The sequence below is a fragment of the Ambystoma mexicanum genome, chromosome 4p (genome assembly GCF_040938575.1).
Source record: "Ambystoma mexicanum isolate Mex_15411 chromosome 4p, UKY_AmexF1_1, whole genome shotgun sequence".
NCBI classification, from domain to species: Eukaryota; Metazoa; Chordata; class Amphibia; order Caudata; family Ambystomatidae; genus Ambystoma; species Ambystoma mexicanum.
This window is the reverse complement of record NC_090927.1, coordinates 253,895,576-253,916,683: the sequence shown is the minus strand read 5'-3', so window position 1 is coordinate 253,916,683 and position 21,108 is coordinate 253,895,576. Positions and strand designations below refer to the sequence as shown.

The following is a 21,108-nucleotide window of genomic DNA, read 5'->3' as shown; positions in this document are numbered from 1 at the left end:
TCCCCAGCCTTATCCTCACCTCCCTATTCTAGGGGTCCCTAATGAGGATGTCAGTAGCTGTTTGATCAGTGCCACCTGTGATCTTCTCCTAGTGGGAATACGGATGTTTTCCCAAAGACAATTGCTACCTGTCTCATAAGGAGCCTTCTAGGCTTTCCCTAACCAAACTTGATTAGTAATCGTAGGGAGTTAGGGATGTTGCTATTCACTTCATTCAAACCTGCTCGTACCTGACCCTTCTCTACACTGTTTTCTTTAGGATGTTCTCCTCCCACCACGTCACTGTACCTTCTTTATCTCATTCCTGTAAGTGGTTTCAACCCAGCACTCCACCTAAGTCAATGCCTAGTATGGGATGCTCAATGGAAACCCTTATTTATATATTTTTATGTCAAAAGTTCTTTTATTTCTAGATGATGTACCCTTATATAAGGCCCCTCTCTTTGAATCCCCCCGGTCTCACTGAACCAATAAGAAGGTTTGTTTCGCAAATTAAAATATTTATTGGAAGAATTGAACTATATATATATATATATATATATATATATATATATATATATATATATATATATATATATATATATGTATATATATATATATATATATATATATATATATATATATATATATATATATCATGCTTTTATAAATATGAATAATATCTGAATATCACACTTCTGAATATTTATGCAATGATCAGCAATGGGTAATATTACAATATCAACAATCTCTTTAATCAGTTAAGAGTAGGAATAGGAAGAATAATGTAGCAGAGAATAACTTTGTATGGTTCAAGGAAATGCAATGATAGGAAAGAATGCAACACAGAAATAAAACTTGATATGAATTCAGTCAAAGACAAGGTGATCACTCTTTTTTCCCTGTTACTACTCACTCCCCCCAATATGCAATATGAAGAGATGGAATGAGGGCACACAGGTATCAGGAATAACAATCAACAATTGCAATTTCAATCCCACTTCCCCCAGCAAGCTTAGGGAAAAACAGGAATGATTTTAAACAGGTCAAAATGCTTTTAATTGGGATTTGAAGTTAATGGGAAAAATGCTAAAAAAGACTTTAATTTGCTAAATTGATTCAAAACTAGTGAGAGTTGCTTGGGATTGGTTCAGGGAAACACTAGCAATGATTGTTGAATGGTTAGCAGATGGAAAACGAAATTCAGAAGTTGAAAGCAAGAAAGAGCGGTTTTTACATGTGATGAAATTGAGCCAAATGCAATTACAGCAAAACTATAAGGAATAGTTATTCATAGTTCATTTGAAAGCTGAGGATGTTAGCTCCAGAATCACATTTGCATTTCGTTCCTAGCATATACAGTTCCGAAGTTACAGAGGTTTCAGTCAAGGTCGATTTTTCTCAAAAGAGTCAAGATTTCAAAATGAAAGATGCGCTGTTGAAGATTTGGAACAACGATTTCTTAACACTAGGGAGTCTATGGAGCCGCAAACTACACGGACAGCACAGCCACCGATCCAGAGGCACCTCGGATGGTTTCTATCTGCCTGAGATGATTGCCTTTCTCCAGAAAATATATATTAGCGCCAATATGATTATCACTACAATTATCACAGGATTATGTGGATGAGAGAAGGAGTCAGGATAGACCAAAGAGATTCAATAATACAGTCTGGATATGTTGGAATGGGTTGGATTGGGTTACGTAATATTAAGAGATGACTATGGACAGTTCTATGCTAAACACTCACTACTATGGCTTTGGAATGGAATGGACCCGTCAAAGATCTGGTCAAAGGTTTGGCTGGAATTCGCTCGCCACCGGACAGGATTCAGGGCACCTGGCCTCTGCTCTCAGCAAGGCACTCTGGTCTGCACGGCCTCTTGGACTGGATCTGACGGGTTCTGGGTTACAGCTCTGCTGGACTGGTCTGGATCTTGGGTTCTAGCAAGGGTTCTTGGTGAGAGGTAGCCAACATAGCGCAGCCAGGCTGTTGAATTGATTAGGCCCCGTGGAAGATTAGGGGTTAAAATCAGGTTGCTAGATTTTGAAAGGCCTGCTGAAATGGGTTCAGCTTTTTGGGTTGGGGGTCTGCTTCAGGGTTCTGGAGTCTGGTTCTGGAGTCTGGTTTTGGAGATGGGTTCTTCCTGCAGAGCTATTCGCCGGTAGATCAGTGATAAGTGAATGTGTCTCTTTCTGGGTCCTCAACAGTCCCTATTTCTCCCTCTTCCAAAGGGGTGGGGAGGCTGATTATACTATGCCCAACCCTCCAAGGATCTGATAGGTCAGAGAATTCACCCTCTCCTGATTTGAGAAGGGAACAGTGTGTCATGATGTGTCATCATGTGTCAGAGTGACACTGTGTTTAGGGTCCAGAAAAAATCCCTCCCCTTTGTTCTTACCCAGAAATTCAATTTTTCCCAAAAAACATATTTCCAATATGCACAACTTGTTAATAATACAGACTGATAATATGACAGATTGTCTAAGGTACGTTTCTGTCCAAGCCTCCTCTTACTCCGAGTTTTAGTTCACAAATGACAATTTTCCGCCCTTTTTGGCGGTTACTCAGTGTCAGTTCTGTACCAATTTTTACACATGCATGCACATACCATCTGGGCATATTCCTGGAAATTTTCATGTTCCTGACATAATCACAATTGCTAGAATATGAACTTTTTCGTGGTTCAGTCTCTGAAAGTTGCACAATTTCCAGAGTAGTTTCTACTTGTGAACAATATTTTCATTTCAATAATCTCTAAGTTCCATATTTTTGTCAGTTCGGTACAATATTTTATAAGTCTTTTCCCAAAACAATATTTCCTGTGCTCTCTGAATACACACAATGGTTTGTCTCCGCCTCCAAGGTCTTAGCTGGGCTAGAGAGTCACATGAGCTTGTCTTCCTGGGCAGTTGGTGTCAGTCACAACCGAATTTGCATTTTCTTTCAGTTCAAGGAACCCATTGTCTCTTTCCCAGAGGAAGTCTCCTCCCCTTCTCATTAGCAACCCCATGAGATATTCTCTCCTTTTGGTGGGAATGAACAGGGTGGTGTGTTCTCAGTGGGGGAAAACCTCTTTGAAGTTTTAGCTGAATCAGGTTAACTTATGGTCAATTGTGACATTGTGCCTTGTGAAAAATGACAGTTACAAATTTAAAATAAGCAAACATATCTTCAATTCCAGTCTTTTTCAACATGAAAATCAATGTGTGGCACCCTATGTTGCATTTGATGGAAGTCCCTTCTTTGGCATTTTTAGCTTTTGAGACACAAGTTTCACCTGACAGATTTAGAGCTCGCCATCGTCTGACAGAGGCGAGTAACGGTATTGCAACCATTTTTGACATATTTCTTTCCAGCAAGCATCTTTAAAAGTGGATTTTGTTATGATAAATATACTTCTGCTGATATTGTATTTATGTGGATTCTTGAAGTAGAATGATGTTCAACACCCAACAAGGAGGTTGGATCTTTTGGGTGGTTTGTGAGCCATGATTTTTGCAATTTTGACAACCAAGAAAAACGGATTTCCACACAGCTCTGTGTTTCTTTTGCAGTCATTTTGCTCTGTGGGCAGCCAAATGATGGGTTTGGGCAGTGGTCTCCTGTGTTACTACTGACACAGGCAAAAGTGGATGGCTGCCTATTTTTCAGATTTTTCCTGTACACTTCTGGGTGATTTTCCAGCGGCCATTCCGATGTTCCTGATGCCAGCAATGCACAGGAATGTTTCAGGGCCTGGACTAGTGGTGTAAAACATCACACATTCCGCCTTTCCACATCTGCCCTTTGATCATACTTTTTCTCTTATTCATGTTCTTACTATCACTCGTACCTCCAACTACCCCTATGCCTCTGTTATCTCCTTCCTCTCACTCTACTTCCCCTCCTCTCACTGTTCCTGTAGGTATAATCGCTGTTTCACTCTATGCCAATAGATACTGCTATTCTCCTACTCACTGTCGCCCTTCCCTTTCTCGGTCTGGTATTGTTCCTACTTTATTGCTAGCATCCATGTACCACCTTTATCTCACGCCACTATTATTATCAGACTCTTTTAGTTTCTAACGCTCGCTTTCACCTTCTTTGACCAATCACCACTTTACTGGTTGTTTCTCTCACTCCCTACCCTGCTTTTCCTGCTACCGACTGTCTTTACTCCCAACTACTACTACTGTCTTCATCGTACTACCACTCTGCTACTTCTACTCTACTCCTACTACTCGCACTCTCCACCTCTGGTCTCAGAGACGTCCTCTACTACCTTCTGTCCTCACACAACTAACTCACACTGCACAACTCACATGCACCTCCTTAAATACCCCACACCCTGCCCGGATTGGATACTCAACCCGTCCAACCACTTATGTGGCTCAAAGGGGTGTGACTGGGGAAGGCCATGGGAGGGCTTAAAAAGAGCTGGTAAGCCCACCCCTTTCTCCAGCTGCATTTCTAACCTGAAACTTGTACGAGCTCCCATAGACCTTTTGTCCCTTATGGACTCTAAAATGTCCTTGTTAGTCTAGTTGGGCCCCCTGTGAAGTCTGCTCTCTCATTACCCAAACCCTCCCTCATGGGTTAGTGGATTCACTATGGCCCCCATGAATGCCTTCATTTAAGTGTTCCCTGGTGGGCTAGTATAATTTCCCTACTTGGGCAGACTCCAGAAGACCCAGTCGTGTTGTGTTTGATGCAGCGCCCTTTGGTGCCGCATCATGCATTGCTGCTTCCTGCGGCCAGTGTTGCCGCGCTCACGGCACCCCATGCAGGAATGCTAACCGCCGCTGCACTGTCTCCGATGTCTGGCTGCTCCCGGGTGCTGCTTCCTCTGCGGCATGGAAGTCGCCATCACTGCAGGTAAGGAGGGTTGGAGAAGTGGCCTCTCGGCATTCAGGGACTCGTGGCAGTTCGGGGGGATGCCACAATGCTGCCCCGTCACACCCCTCTACCCTTGGCTGCAGTTGGCTTCTGGGATTTTCTGCCCCTGCTTTGCATTTACCTTACTGGATTTTGGAAGTTCTTGGGCTATAAGAGATACTTTGGTTTTCTGAAAGAAAGGTGTTTCCCTGCTGACCAAATCCCCCTTAAATTCCCTTGCCATGCTCAGACCTATTAATCTGGGCATTTGGATGATATTGCCCGTTGCAGCCTGCCAATCTCTGCATTATTGGTTAATTTAGTTCTACATGGACACACTTTTAACATGTACTGAAAAAAGACGAGGCTGCACATTCCAGCATAAAATCCACATTCTTCTTCTCTGTGCATATGAAAAATAATAAGAGGGCAAATATCTCCAGTAACAAGAAACACTAACGCATCTTCACAAAAACATCTACATCATGAAAAGTGTCACACAACTGGACAATAAAGCAATGTGAGAACTGAAGGGAAGTAAGTCCAGTATTTTATGTTACTGTTAGGGAGAATTCTCAAAAATGTGCTGTTAGACAAAGTTTGTATGCAGTACCCTCTGGGCCAACTACACACAACTAGGCCTACAGGTGTAAGCAAAACCAACCATTGGTATAAGTCTGTACCACACAGTTTTTGGTAGCGAGCTGAGCAGCCAGGCTTATCTCAAGAGGCAATGTGAGCTTGCAATGAGGTTAACTGAGGTCTACAAGTATTCAAATAGACTCTTAGAGTCAAGGTTTCTTGGTAAAACACTTATTAATTTATTACACAGTCAGTTAGAAAACATTCACTAAAAGGAGGCAATCAATATGTTCTGAGGCATTTAAACTATTTTCAAGGAGGAGCGCAATGGCATTCGGAGCATTTGAAGTAGGAGCAAAAAGGCATAAGTTAATAAAACGAATAATACAGTACTCTTAAACAGTAAAAATCACTTTTTATTAAATTTTATATATGTAGCACGACATTACATAGCATGTGTACGCATGAGTTAACAAAGAAAAACAGTCGTAATACCCCACCCCCTGTCCCTCCCCCCACCCCCCTGCAGTTCAAGATCCCATTAGTTGCTTGTTGCTTGTTTGACAGACTTTCCTGAGACAGATGTATCGTTACAGAGTGCACTTGGCGCGTCGAAGTCCTGGGTCCGACTGAGAGAAGTTCACAATCAGGTCAGTGTGCAATGGTCCAGTGCCCCTGGGGGAAGACCCCCGGCTCAGGCACGGAGCGTTAAAATGGTCGTCCATATTTGTCAAAGAAGGGGAGCCAGGTTTCCTCGATGTTGGACTTGGACTCATCAAGTAAGTGTGTGAGAAACTCCATGTCATATATGGCCCGCACCTTGGTCAGCCATGTTTTTTCCCCCGGCATTTCCGGGCGTTTCCATTTTTGTGCGAGGCAGCATCTGGCCTCCACCAACATAATTTGGAGCATATGGTCCTGAGTGCCCTCCTGTCCCTCCCCAATATCAATTCCAAACAGGAGGAGCCATGGGCAGGGAGACCGCTCAACCCCGTCCACCCCTTTGATCCAGGCAAGTACCCTTTCCCAATAGTTTTGGACCACTGGGCATCCCCACCACATGTGGATGTAGTCCCCCCTCTCGGTCTTACATTTCCAGCAGTGTGGGTCATACCCCGGTTTTATCCTGGCAATCCTCTGCGGGGGGTAATGCCATCGGTGTAGTATTTTGAGGGCTTGATGGCGATACTGGAGGGAGGCCGTGGATCGGTAGGCCCGCCTGCACATCTCCGCCCACCTCTCGTCATCAATCTCCTCTCCTAGGTCCCTACCCCATCGTGTGCGCGCTGGTGGAGGATCCCTGGGGACAGAGAACAGGAAGAATTTGTAAAGGCGAGATATTATCCCCTTAGAGCCCCTCGCAGATAGGAGAAGCTTTTCGAACTCTGTGAGATCCCTCCTGAGGGTATCGCCCCAGGATGGCTCGGTGAGGACACCCTTGAGCTGGAGGTAGCGAAAGGGGGATACTGTAACAATTCCCAGAGCCTCCTCGAGGTCACTTAAGGGCAGAAAAGAGCCCTTCACCCAAAGATGGCCGGTCCTGCTAAGGCCTGCCTCGAACCACGACTGATACGCCTCTGGTTCTGCTATTTTGGCCAGGAAGGGGGGGCCCAAATGCAGCTCAATGGGGATGGCCACGTCGTGAGCCACCGATAGTAACCTCCCTCTCCCCACAAGGACCACAACACCTTCAAGATTGGATGATTCAGGACGCTTCTGGGGATATTCTTCCTCGGGACCCAAAGCCATTCCTCTATTGTGACAGGAGCAAGGGGCCTGTTATCCATAGCAACCCATTGTTTTTTCGTATCTGGGGAGAAGTGATCAACCAAAACCCTCAGCTGAGAAGCTCTGTGGTACGTTTCCAGGTCAGGATAACCCACTCCCCCATCTTCCTTAGCCCTAGTCAACACTTCGTAGGAGATCCTATGCTTTTTGCCCGACCAGAGGAAGTTGAGCAGGACTCGCTTTGTTTCTATAAAGAAGGTCTTGGGGATTATCACCGGGAGCATTTGGAAGAGAAATAAAAACTTTGGGAGGAGAACCATTTTTATGAGGTTAAGGCGCCCCATCCAGGAGAGCCCCGATCCCATAAAGTTTGCTGTAATAGTCGGCAAAGCAGTCCGCTATTTCCTCCCGGCCCCTGTGAATCCTGCCTTCCCCATCGCTACGCTGGGTAACCCCCATTTCCACCCTGCAGCCCCGAGATCTTTGTGCCAAAAGAGTCCCCACCCTGTCTCCCCGTTCATAGTATCTTTGCTTGGTGTACCGCATTTTCTTAATAACCTCCCCTATAAGAACCCTGTGTAGCTCTTGTCTTTTGCCCTGCATTTCCTCTAGGAGTGCCTCTCTGTCTATTCCGGGAAAACCTAGTCTGGCCCGCAGGACCCCCAACTCCGCCCGGAGTTTGCCCTCAATCAGGCCCCTCTCCCGTTTACGCCTCGAGCCCTCTGCTATGAGGAGACCCCTAAAAGTGGCTTTTCCGGCTTCCCATACTGTGGACATGTCGGTCTCACCATTATCATTCGTTTCAAAATAGGCCGACATTTCTTGTTTCATAAAATCCCGGAATACGGGGTCCCTAAGAAGCGTGTCGTTGCACCGCCAGCGGGAGGATCTCGGGGCGACAGGCAGTGACCAGTCAGCCACCAGCAATTCATGGTCCGACCACGTTATGGCCTCCACCCTTGGCTGTTGAACCACCCCGTTCCCCTCCTCGGAGATTAGCATGAGGTCAATTCTAGTGTAGGTACAGTGTGGGGGAGAGAAAAAAGTGTAACCTCCCTGGCCCGGATGTGCCCTGCACCTGACGTCCACCCAATAATGGTCCCTCAAGAGGGCCTGCAGGGCCAGATTATCTTTAGAAATCCCCTTGGGCCCCCCTCCCTTGGCAGACAACCAGTCCAGACGGGGGTCAGCTACCAGGTTGAAGTCCCCGCCCAGTATCATGGCCCCCTCTGCCCATTCATCCATGAGATTAAAGATCCGAGTGAGGAACTGCACTTGCCCTGAATTGGGCGCGTATAAAGTGGGCAGGGTGATGCGCTGTCCCTCGCAGAACCCCTTGACGCCTAAGAATCGGCCCCCAAAACCTCTCTTAGTTTCTACCCCCGTGAGATGGAACGTCCTCCCCAGGAGAATACCTACCCCCTCCTTCTTGGAGTTCGCATGTGAGGCCCAGTAATTGGAACCAATGCCCTTCCCCTTAATTCTGGATTCTCTTCCCCGTTTGTAGTGTGTTTCCTGTAGAAAGAGGACTGTTAAATGTTGTTTGCGGAACATATTGCTCGTAAGAGACCTCTTGTTTTGGGAGTTAAGACCCTTGACGTTCAGCGTGCCTATCCTTCCTTCAATCATTATCGTCTTTTAGGTTGTGCACCTTGAACCCTTCGTAGCATCTGCATTTCAGAGCCCGCCGCCAAGCAAGTGTCTGTGATTTGAACTGGTCCCCCCCCCTTCCTCCCCATCTCTTTCGCTAATCATTAGCTCCCACCCCCCCAAGCCCAAGCCTCCCCCTCTCCCCCCTCCCCCCTTTCCCTCGTAATGTAGGGCGTTCGTCCACGTCCCCCAACAAGTGTCGGGGTTGGTCAACGAACCACCAAGGACTCTAACCCCAGCCCCGGGATTTTTTTTGTATTAGGGAATCTCAAGTCTTGGAATCAATATAGGTCTACCCCACCAAATCCTCGGCGCAAATGGCCGAGGTAGAATTCTGGAACCGTGAACCCCCGTTTCAGCCTGTAAACTCCAAACTCAGACTTTCTACGTGGGTCACCACAAAAAAACAGCTAACATTTAATAAAGTTCTGCCCGCCCTCCAAACCAGCGGGCCGCATGACGCGCCAACGCGGCGCCCCAGCGTGGCCCCCCCGGGCCCCAGGACCCCTTACTGTCAGATCCTGGGACTGATGCTCATCATAGGATTTCCTCGATCTCCGGAAGGGCGGTGCTGTTATGGCTTCGGGTGATCCTTGGAGGTCGTTGACGGGTGCCTGGTTTTCTGAAATTTCCGGGCCCTTTGACTTTAGATTTCCCGCTAAGCTGTCCCAGTCTGTCGGAGGGTCCTGGGCTCTTCCATCTTGGCCGCTTGAGTGGCCCGCCTGGTCACCGACCAGGTCGTCCGTGGGTCTTTGAATGTCTTCCTCAGACACCAGGCGATGTTTCTCCCCCAGCCATTCAAATTCCAAACAGAAGGGTTGGCTCCAGCGGTATCGGACCCCCTTTCCCTGAAGCCATCTTGTGAGGTTTCCACATTTCCTTCTCAGTGACAGGGTGAGAGCCGACAGGTCCTGAAAGATGGACACCATAGAGTCACCGTATTAAATATTGCCAAGGTTCCTCGCTTTCTCCAGAATTTTAGCTTTGTCCTTGTAATAGTGTAGCCGGGCCAGGACCGAACGCGGGCCTCTGCCCCCTCCTCCTGCCCGATGGACCCTGTCAAACTGAATCGCACCTTCGGCGTCCGCCCCCAAGACAATCCTTACGATGTCATGTACTTTGCCCTCAAGGCCTTGTATGGTTTCTCCCTCGGCCTCCACTAAACCAAAAATACGCAGGTTATTCCTTCTCTCTCTGTTCTCCATATCGTTCACCTTGAGCCGGAGTTCCTCTTCGCGTCTTTCCATGTCCCGGAATCTGATTTCTATTTAGGTCTCAAGGAGAGTAGTGGAGAGCTGATTGTTTTCAACTCCCTCCATTCGATCTTCCAAGGTGGTGACTTTAGTCGTGAGGTCCGCCAATTTGGCTCCCATGTCCTTCCTTATCCCGCGGATCTCCTCCAGAATCGTCTGAATATTATTCTGGATAGCACCCAGGTCTGGGGGTGGGGTAGAGGGGCCCCCGGTCGCCATGACGTTCTCGTTAGCCACAAATTGGTATTTCGACAGGTTTTCTTGCCAACTCATGGGGGGCTTGTTTTGGCCACCTGCTATTGGCGAGGCGGGGGGGCAGCGTGCTTTCCGCGGTCGTCTCAGTGTGTGCCTGGCCCATCCGGACCCGTCGGTTCCCCCTGTGGTGGTGGCTTTGGATCACAAGTGGCCCTGGATACCCCTCTCTGGTGACCGTGGGGGAGGGGTGCGTATTGGGGGGGCGCGCTCCCGCGTCGGCCCCCCGGTTCTCGGACCCCACAGGTCGCTGTGCGGCGGCGGCCTCCTGGTGTCCTGTAGGTCCGCTCAATATGGAGAGGGGGCGGGCATCCAATCTCCAGGGCCCCGACACTGCTCTTTTTTACTCAGCTCCGGGGTCGCCGCCCGGTGGGATCGGAAGAGGGGAGGTCGGGGGGGCGCGCTCCCGCGTTGGCCCCCTGGCGATGTTGCTTCCCCGTGGGCCGGTGGCCTTCTCTTTTCACCTGTCTCTGAAGCCTTGGGATCACTCTGGGTCGCGGCCCGCGTCGGCCCCCCGGCGGTGCTGCCATTCCATGGGCCGTAGGCCGTTGGCCCTCTGGCCCTCTCCTGCATTGGGCCACGTCAGTCGCGCTCTGCCAGAACCGTTCCCAGTATCTAGGGCTGGGGCGGAAAGCCCCGATGCACTGCGGGTGTACGGCCTCGGGTTTTTCCTCAGTGCGGCACCGCCTCTTCCTCGCCTGTGGCTTCCTCACTCCGATCAAGGCCGCGTATGTGTGGCAGTTGCGGCCTCCTCCAGTGCACCGCGTTGAGCCGCGGGGGAGGAGCCGCGGGAACTTTCAGGCCCGTAGAACTCGGCTCAGGGGTGTCGGATTGGCACCGGAGTTGGGTGTAGTGGGGGGCCACAGGTTCCCACAGTGTATGGTGGGGGTCTCGCAGGTCATGGGACCCCTGTTCCGTGCTAGCACTGTCGTTCTCCCGGGGCTGGGTACGGAGCTCGAAGCTCAGGCGTCCATCTTGCCTGCGCCCCCTGGTGGTCTCCTGCAAATAGTTTGAGTTCACCAGAGGAGTGGTCTAGAGTCTTGTATAATAAAAATGGTTGTGGTATTTTAAACGGAAAAGTCTTTGCCACGGTTCTCAGAAGTAGTTCATAGGAGAAAGGTTTGTATGTCAGGTCACAAGCTGACTAGACCTGCAAGTTGCCAAAGTTTCACGCACTTTCGCAGTGAGAGGTAAGTTCTCTCGGTCGGGTTTTCACAGTACCTTATTTTGAAGAAAAAGATGCAGCTGATGACCTTTGTTCCTGGCAGTTCCTGCAGATCTTGCTGTTCCTGAACCTCAGTCGTGGGGACAAGAGGGAGGACGTTGGGGGACTCCTGCACTGCACAGGGACTGGTCGCAAAGCTGGCAAACTGGCAAATGTTCGATTCCGGTAGCTGTCGTCAAGCACACAAACTGGCGCCTGATCCCGCTTCCCCCTTTGATTAAACAGGACCCGGTCTTCTTTTTTTGCCATTTCCTTTTTGAAAGGTCCTTCTAGAGTTTCTCTCTGCGCGCCAAACCAGGTTTGGTCCCTTTGTTCCTACTCCTTTGGCGGGCTTCAGGACTGAAGACCACCTCTGGCGCCCGAGTGTCTGGGGTGGGCAGGGAGTGAGGGAGGTGCCTGAATCTCCCTGTGCTTAGTCTCCTAGGAGACCCAAATGCACTCTCGCATGATTGGCTGGCTGACTGTCCGGGAAGGACAGCCACCCTGCTGGGTGAGTGGCAGCTAGGCTAGAATGAATGGGGGAAAACTGTTTAAAAGGAGAGTCTCTTGGATTGAAAGGCAGAGTCGACCACTGGAATGAAAGAACCGAAGCTGAGCTGGAAGAGGATGGCTGCTGCAACTCCTGGACCGTTGGATTGCCCGGTGAAGCCCTGCTGCAGGTCTGAATCGCCAAGTTCATCTCGACAGAGAAGACCTTCAAGGACAACTTCTCCCTTTGAGTTGCAGGGACCAATCAACTCATAGGCCACATGGACACCATTCTCGGAGCTGGTTGAATTTCTTCAGAGTGTTGCAGGAAACTGTATAGCCAGGGAGAGGAACACCAGATTGTGTGTGTTACTTTTAAGCTGGTCTAAAGCTTTTGCAAGATCCTCCAGACTCCAATGAAGAAGGACTGACCAAGCCTGAGCCCCCTCAGCAGAGTGCAGCATCCCAGAAGCAAGGACAGTCCACCTTGACAGCCAGGAACCACAATTATTTCTATTTGCTGTACCGCAAGGAGCTGAAACACGAAACAGCCACTGAAAGTAAAGTTTGCCGGTTGCCAGTTTTGACAGTGCCAGTGCAGTGCAGGAGTCCCCTGACGTCCCCCCCACTTTGTCCCCATGACTGAGGCCCAGGAGGAGTGAGATCTGCAGAGCAGCACAGGAACAGAATTCTTCAACTGCATATTTTTCTTCTTTGCCAAGGTACTGTAAAAAAAAGTCTTAGAGAACTTACCTCTTGCTGTAGAAGTGCTTGTAACTTCCACAACTCACAAGTCTAATCAGCTTGTGGCCCTAAATTTGATTCTTCTTTTTCTTCAAAGACTCCTAAGAACTTGTTCAAAGGCTTTTCCATGACTTACCAGACGTGCTTTATCCTATTGAAGACTTTTGCCCACTGACTTTGGCTTAACCTATTGAATTGAATGACTCTTCTAGTGAACTCTGAAAGAATCTGCACTGCTTAAGAATATTTGTGGTCTCTTGTGTTCTAATAACCTTTGCCTTTTACCAACTTGCAAAGAGTATTCCGAATGCCAACAGTAAGGTATTAATGTCCCCAGCACCCTTGTTGCTGAAGTCACCTGTGGGTGTAGGTTGTCTGTTGGCCATCCCAAAAGGGTCTTGTCTGATTCAGAAACTCAGAGTATACAGTATTGAAGTATATTTGTGTTTTACTATTCTATTGCTCCATTCTGAAGAAGGTTTTATAACTGATTGATAAATAAATTATTAATTGTTTATGCAAGAAACCTTGAGTGTAAGAGTTTATTTCAATACCTGTAACTGTGAATCCTTGTTACAGCTCACATTTCCCCTCTTGAGATAAGCCTGGCTGCTCAACACACTATCACAACTGTGGAGTACTAGCTTATACCAAAGGTTGGGTTGCCTATACCTGTAGTCATAGTTGTTTGTAGTTTTCCCAGAGGATACTGCATTCAAACTTTGCCTAACAGTTACATAATGTTATTTTATGTCATGTTTTTGTATACAGATTCATGGAGTGCTTCCATCACCACTGGGGTAGCCTCCTGACAGTGACAAAATCAAACAACTTATATTGTAGAAAGAAGAAAGGAAATTAGACAAAGAAGAGATTGTCATGATGCCTACTCCCGGGCATCCGGATCGAGTCCATCAGCCCCGGAAGCAGGCATCCAGATATTTATCAAAACCCCAACATCCCCGGCTGGGGGCTGTTTGGGTTCAGTCCTGGCGCCTTAGGCGCCAGGCTCATAATAGGAATCAGTCCTGGCGCCACAGGCGCCAAGCTCATAGACATTACTTACCTCATGCAAACCATGCTGCAACTGAATCCAAGCCAGCGTGAGGCTTGGATGGGACTATTTTGTTACAGGGACTATTTTTTTACTCTGTGTGGTTCTGGGGAACTTCTTACCTGGAACTACTTTGGAGGCTATTTAAACCACGCCCGATCAGCAGCACACGCTTCGCGTTATTCTGCATTCTGCAGCGTAACGCTCACCGTGCCTGCAAGCCTGCATCCAGTCTTCTGCCACGCCCGCCTCGAATCCGGAACTCCTAGGAAAAGGGGAAAAAAAGGAGAAAAGGTTAGATAACGAACATCATTTTTTTTCCTTACCTGAGTCCGGACCCAGCACGTCTCCAAGCCTGGAAAGAACATTATTCCAACACGCGTCGCATCGCCAGCTGCAGCGCCGCGTTATACTCACCAGTCCACAGCATCTTTCAACTCGGCGCTCTGTCCATCTTTTTTGTCGTCGAACTCCAGCATCTGGGGAAAACCAAAGAAACAACAAGGTGAGCCCGGAAGCCGACAAATATCATCACTTACCATAGACTTACCTGGTTTATCACCGGAGGCATTACACTTTAATATGCCACATCTTTATATGCCGTACCTATAAAGGGAGAGAAAACAACAAATTAAACTCAGGCAACTTTACCAGACAGTGTTGGGAAATACAGACTCTTACCCAAACGCCATCAGCTACCTCCAGGTAATATTCTTTTGGACCCAGTGCAATTCTAAAAAGGGAATGGAACAAGAGTGAACATCGGACATATTGAACCCTTTTGAACTTTTTAAGCCCCGGAGTCAATAGCCGGAACTCCTCCAGTACCTTCAAGCCAGTGAAGTAACTGGTATCTACGCGCCCCTGCATGCCACGCAGGATGGAGAGCTCATCATTTAAATACATAAGGTGAGCTTCCTAAAAGGAAATATCAGAGGTGACTAGTGGGGAGATTGGGAGCAGCGGGGGGTCTTTGCTAAAATCCACGGGTGGCTAAATCCCTTTCTCCACTTGCAGGAGAATACTTCTTCGGGTCAAGCAGACGAAACTAGGCGGGCCAGTCAAAACAGTCATTTCTGCACTACGCATCACGTTGGTGGAGACCGCAGCTGTCCGGGTCCGACCGACGCCCCTGTGGGAACCAGGTGAGCGTAACAGATATAGACTTGATGAGCTCTCTAAAGTGGAACTGAACTTCAATTGCTGCACCTTGTAGCACAGACTTGCATAGATTAACAGCACAGAAGGAGAACCCCCCAGCTGATGGCTTACTTTTTCCTTATATTGGGAATAAGCAGGGACAGTGTGGCTGAATATCTGAAAGGTGGCACAGGAAAGCATTTCGTACATGTGTTCGGGAGTATGACAGGTCCAGAGTGTGTGTGTCATGCAGAGGGTGGTAAAGATCCTGTGTCATCAATCTACGAGGAAGTATCTAATTGAATTTGGTCCTGTGTACTGGCTGACAAAGGCTTGAAGGGTGGCAAGTCCTACTTTGCCAGGGTGGCAAAGATGTCCAACAACACAAGGTCCCAAAGCCCACTGTGATATGCCTGCCATATTGGATCATTGAAGATAGATGTTAATGCTGACTCAGTTTGTAAGGAGCCTATTAAATTGTTACACTCAATCAATTGCAGCAATTGTTGTCTCTCCCAACCCATAAGAGATTTGGCTGGAAATGGTAAGTTTATATTGGTCTGAAATTGGATATATCTAAATGATTGGCATTTTCAGGGAGGTATCAAAGAGGAAAACATGAATATGGCCATGCCTATGCCTCACAATAGTGGCTGATTATGCATTGCTTTATCAGTCATGGGCACAGATCTCTAAGTTGGTCAGAGTAGTTACTGTTTTCAATTGAGAGTTGAGTTCACCAATTCAGTTGTGTGTCCTTCCTATCAACTGACTGTTTGTAGATAATGGGGGGCTGAATTCATGTTTAACTCGAAAGATATCCCTTTGGTAATAGTAGAAGCGTTATTTAAGAATATAATTGTTTTGTCTAAGAGGAAATTGTTTAAATTGTCTTGTAAACCAAAATGCTTCCACCTAATCTGTCAAGCCGTATTCCTCAACTTCATTGTAGAATGTATTTAGTACTGTCTGCTACCAGAAGTTCCAGAAGTATAGTTAGGAAATTGTGCCATCCCGGCCTTTACTGCTGTGGAAGTGATATTAGCTCCCTGAGACCACTCATGGTGCATGTGCCCCATAATAGTGTCCCTAATTAATCAATGAATCAATCTATAACAAATGTGTGGTCATTGTTGTCTTCTGGTATGGTTTATAAAAGAACACACACCTATCCTGGAGAGAAACTATCTTTAGTCCTTTCACTTCTCTCTCCTTGGGCCAACTGCCCTTGCTTTCTCCATGCCCCCTTTCTCCCCACGTGAACACTCCCTTTCCTTCTATTGCTCATCTTAAAGGGGCAGTGTGATAGGTCTTAAAGTCATGAAATCTCCCCCTCACTTATCTCATTGGTAGCAGTCATATTTCTTCAACCAGTCGTTGGAGCTTCTTCATCAGTCTATAGGGTCTCCCCATGTTGGTCTGTCTTATTGCATTCTCAACTCCATTCTTCTTCTGACCCTATGTCAAATTCACATTTCCTGAGGCTTGGCCTTCATCTTCCATTATATTGTGTTCTTTATCTATTTTGTCTTCTTCTATTGGTCTGTTTAGTTGTTTAAAGTATGATTCATTTCTCTTGATTTCTTGGCTATTTGTTAGTGCTGTTACCATTGTCCCTTTCACATTGGCCACAGTGAATAATGTGGCTACGTATCTTGTATCCATCTTCTTCTGTTGTTTCTGTTGCACCAGTACTTGATGGTGAACTCTTGTGATTTTGCTTTACTCCTGAGATCAGTCTGTTCTTTGGTCTGTTGCTTTTTCTTTGTGTCTTTCATGTGTAATTCATTGTTTGCCCTTTGCCTTTTTTTGTCGTCCTTGGGGAAGTATGTTCTTGTTTGATAAGTGATCATTAGGTGAGAAGGTGTTACACCTGTAGAGTCGTGGTGTGTGTTCCTGTAATGATGCAGCATCCTGCAAAGAGCTTTGTTGAGCAGAGATGTTGTCAATCATTGTTTTCTGTATTGTTTTTTGATTGAAGACATAAACCTTTCAGCCATTCCACTGGCCTGTGGCCAATGGGGTGGGATCTTCTGTTGATGGAAGCCCATGTGCTTAGCAAACTGGCTGAAGTCGTTTCCATGAAATAGTGGGGCATTGTCAGTTTTGACTTTGTAGGCGGAATGCTATACTTGCCGAAGAGCTCATCCAGTAGTCTTGCAATATGCAGGAATTCAGTTGTGTGGACCTACTGTATCATTGTGAACCTTGAGGTAGCATCCATCTGATATGGTTCCTTAGAAGTCAAAGGTGAACCCATTCTACAGACTTTCTGTCAGTTCAGTATCTTGAAAAGGTATAGAAGGGTCAGTATTCAACATGCATTGGCACTCTAAGTAGTGACATACCATTTCCTCTATTAGGACATCCATAAACAGAAACCACACTCTGTGTCTTAATAATTTAATTCGGTTTTCAATAACTCTGTAGCCTTCATGGTTGGTCTGTACCACTGATCTCCTTAGTGACGCAGGGATGGGCAGCCTGCATACTTTCATCAGCAGCCGTTGTTTAGACACCCAGCGTTTCATGTGTGTAGGAAGACCTATCTCATCCTTTGGCTTTCACTGTCACCTTTTTGCTGATGATACTCATACATTTTGTCCCTTTCCCTCCTTCACTCCAGCCATCTCGGAACATATTACAAACTGTCTCACTGCATTTTGTCACTGAATAGCCCTCAGCTGCAAAATGCTGAACTCTTCAAAAATGGAAATCATCTTTCTCCTGGCTTCCAATGCTAGCCCTTCCTTCTCCTCTCCTTTCTCCTTCCCACTTGAGCTTCTTGCTTCCTAACCCAAGGCTTGCATTCCTGGGGTCCTTTTTGATAATGCCATACAACTGCAACCATTCAGCACTACCACTGCTTCTACTGCTCGTGTTAACCTCTTCATCATTTGGAAAATGTGTCCTTTTCTTACTAATCCTGTACAAAAACTCTAATGTCCACTCTCATGCTCAGCAACCTTTACTGCTCAAGCCAACTCCATGGCCTTCCTATCCACTCTTTCCGCTTTCTAAATAAAGTCCCCAACTTTGCTCTGCTTACTGTCGACAACCCAGTGAGATCTTTTCCTACTTCTAACTATGGACAACATGCTGGTTGGCTCTCTGTGTACAACTTCTCTCTGTTCAAGTTCCTTCTTCTAGTCTACAAAGGAATCAGTGGTATTGGTCTCAGTGCCTGTCTGATTGTACCTCAGTTTACTCATGATCGTGTTCCTCCTCTGCACTCAACCTCACCATACCTCATACAATCTCTGTGCCTCTTCTCACCTCTGTTCTTTATCCCTACTCGCCCCGCTCCACTGGAACCCACTTCGAATAACAATGTAAACCAAACCAACTATGGATCTCTTTAAAACTCTGTTTAAACTTCACTTAATTGATACGGCACGAGCTCCCCCTGCCCTCTCTTCTACCCTCCTTAGCTGGCCCCATTACTTCCTTCAGTGACGCTTAATAATGTAATTGTGCATATTTAAATAGCATTCCTCTTTAGTTTGAAGCACTTGCCAGCTTAGGGTAATGATACCTTTATGTGTCACCTGTTTTCTTATATATGTTTTTTTCTGTTTATTTGGTGTTATTCCTGGTATATGTCCCATTTTTTACATCCTCATAAACTGGCTCACCAATTGTTCCCATATTTGTGCTATTGTACAGGGACCCATAGTGGGAATGCCTCTGCCATCTGTACTATATTTGTATTTGTATTTGTATTTATTTATTTGTAATGCGCACCTAACCCAAGGGTAGCCAGGCGCAAAGGCAGCAAGAGGGTTGCAAAGCTTCGTCACATACAGTGGGGTGAGGTCCAGCTAGGGTTACAGGGCCGGACGTATCACGCCAAATAGGAAGGGTAGAACATGTACACTAAAGGCAATACAATAAACATATTTACATTCAATGAGGAGGGGAAGAACATGTACACTAAAGGCAATACTATAAACATATTTACATTCAATGAGGAGCCACATGGTAGTGGCGCATCTGGGTCTCTGAGAGTCATTATGAGTCGAGAGATGTGAGCCAGTGGACGGTCCTGGTTCTGAACTGGTGGTAGGGTAGGTCCTTCCTGCAAGTAGGAGGGAGGGAGTTGCAGAATTGCGCTGCTTTTACTGGAAAGCTGTTGCTTCCAGATGTAGTACGTTTGAACCTGGGCACCAGAAGAAGGTTGGAATTGGCCGTTCTCGAGGGGCGGGAGAGGGTAGGTCTAGTAAATGTGTTATTGTAAGTAATTTCTGTTCTAAATTGACATCCCTGTTCTTTACATAAATACAAATACAAATTCCCACAATGGTAATTTAACAATACTAAACAAAGTGTCAATTTAATACTGAGGAAGTTAGGGAGAGCAAGAATGTAGAGATGAAACTCCTGACAGCATAATTAATGTGCATTGTATATGTCTACTGGTACCGCTGTCTCTTCCACAATGGCTGTCAGCCTCTTTTCTGGTCAGAGTTCTCTTCTGTCTTTTTAAGGACAATAACTCCCATAATACACTAAGTGCAACCAAGAAAACCTGTACTGGAGCCAGGGGAATGGAATCAAGATCAGACATGGAATGGACTGGGATTTGTCTTGCCCAAAGGAAGTGAGACAGCCAACACCCACCTACCAACTTCAGATGGACCGGAGGGTAATGATGGGGCAACAGAAATTGGATTGAGAGTGAGAAGGGACTGCATAGGTGCAAGAGAGACACAAGCACTCCACAAACTGAAGTAGAAGTAAAAAGTGACCCGGCTTAAAGTTGCTGGAAGCCTTCCTTGGAGAGATTGGTCAAAGGGAGCATCTGAACATGGGGTATCAATTAGAGCCAGGAGAAGTGTTTGAAGGGGGAAAACTGGGCTTTAAAGAAGAGATTGAAAGGTGTTTGGTTGAGAGGAGGTGGAGCAATGGTGGATGAAGAGACCAGGCAGAAGGCGTACAGTGGACTGGAGTGTTTTGTTGGGTAGACAGTAGCAGTGTTCAGAGAGAGTGCAGGTGAGGTGTTGTTTGTGGTATAGAGTGGTACAAGTTGATTGAAAGTGGTGAAGGAAGGGTATAAAAGGTGAGTGAGTGAAAGGTGAGAGACAGAGACAGGCAGCTAAATGTAGGGAGATTTAGAGAGGGTGTCAGTGAGCGGAACTGAGGGAGCGAGTGTGACACCCCATGGGTGGGGGTGCAACACTGTGCCCCTAGTGTATGTTTTTGGGCACCTGTGTGTGGCCCACATAGCAGGGTATGGGCTGGTGGCAGCTCCATGCTGAATTTGATAGGTGCTCTGAGTATCCTCCATTTTGGGATACTAAGGACCTGCCATTGGAATCATGTGATTTCTGATAGGAAACAAGATTGCCCCTGTGGCCTTTTGCTTTCTATTGCCTGATACCTCGTTTTCCCAAAGTCCTGGGATGCCCTGACTCTGTACCTTCCCCTGACTGGCTGTTGGGTGGAAATTCCATGTATGGTGTTGTTGTAAAGTCCAGGCCAGACTGGCTGGAGCCTTCCCAGTGACTGTATGTTGTGGGTACACCATGTGGGTGGGAGCTGGGTGAATAGAGTGTGTGACCAATATTCACTTCTTGTTGTGGATGTCTCGCTTCTGGTGTTTGACACAGTGACTGAGAAAGCCCTGCCCGAAACTGGTATGGATGCAGTGTGTAGTGTTGAATGGATGGGATGGGTACTTGTCCCAATACACATTCCTTGTTGTGTCTGAGAGGGAGGAAAATGGCCTGAATGCACTGTATGGCCTGATTGGCTGACTGACTGCTGAATGACCTTCTGAGTGATGGGTTGCCTGAGTGTGACCAGCAGAGTGAATGGGAGACCAACTAGTATATCTGGGGGCCTCTCACTGCTAGACATCGTTCAGAAGCCGAAGTTGAAACTGACGCTTAATCTCGAATCTCGAAGCCGAGCCTGAAGAAGAAGGTTAACTGCTGTCTCCCTTCGCTGAAATCCGAAAGCCGAAAGCCGTTGAGACTGATCTAAGAGACAACCTGGTTAGGCGTCCTCTTCCCGTGCTCCGATGGGACCATCGAGCACTGCTAACCTTCACCGAAGCTCCCTGGAAGTCAGACCCTCGACAGGCTGCCGACCGGAGACGGGGACTGCCGAGGAGAATGAAGATAAGTACCAGACATTCTGCCCACTGTCGTTGACCAGGGTTCGCAGGTTTGT

The 21,108-nt window shown here is 47.1% G+C and overlaps 1 protein-coding gene across 3 annotated transcripts in view; it reads left to right on the top strand.

Annotated features, from left to right (window-relative positions):
* LOC138453177 (cytochrome P450 2K6-like) overlaps window positions 1-21,108 on the top strand; it is an 825,478-nt gene that overhangs the window by 347,048 nt on the left and 457,322 nt on the right. The gene's annotated exons all lie outside the window — the stretch shown is intronic.